The sequence below is a fragment of the Enhydra lutris genome, unplaced genomic scaffold (genome assembly GCF_002288905.1).
Source record: "Enhydra lutris kenyoni isolate GAN:26980312 unplaced genomic scaffold, ASM228890v2 scaffoldscaffold20, whole genome shotgun sequence".
Classification (NCBI taxonomy): domain Eukaryota; kingdom Metazoa; phylum Chordata; class Mammalia; order Carnivora; family Mustelidae; genus Enhydra; species Enhydra lutris.
This window is the reverse complement of record NW_019154104.1, coordinates 2,113,929-2,114,627: the sequence shown is the minus strand read 5'-3', so window position 1 is coordinate 2,114,627 and position 699 is coordinate 2,113,929.

Sequence of the window (699 nt, the reverse complement as noted above, 5' to 3'; positions counted from 1 at the left end):
AGAGTCCAATTTCATTCCCTATTTTTAAGTTAAGTACACTGGACTTTTCACTATAAATGCCTGTATCAGAAAGGCCAACCTCATATGATCACTGAAGTTGATTAAATGTTAAATAGTTATGTATAATATTAGTTTGCAATAAATGACACAAGAGACCATGTTAAATTCGTAATAAAAGCAAATAGATATCATGGGGCTTGATCTTTTGAAGCTGGATTATATTATAGGTAGGGCTGCCAGATTTAGCAAAAGATACAGGATGCTCCAATTTGATTTGAATTTCAGATAAACAATGAATAATTACTTTAATATAAGTATATTCTGAATATTGTACAGAAAATATATATGCTAAAATTACTGTTTTTCTGGAATTCATATTGAAGTGGGCATCCTGCATTTTATCTGGCAACCCCAATTATGGGACAATGAAGAGAGAGATTTTATGCATTCTCCTTACAAAAAGCTGCCCAGACCAGCAGTAGGAGATAAACAGACTGAGTGGTCCTACATTTCTGTTCTGGTTGGTCACTGAACAGTTAAGGAAGTTTCTAGCAAAGTCCTAGAATTGGGCTGGCTTGTGATCAGATCCTTGTCTATTTTTAGGCTGCGGTAAATGGGACAGTTATTCCAGGGATTGGGGAAAAGCAAGTCACATTTAAAGTTGTGGAGAAAAGGTACATGTTTAAAGAGGGGAGAGCT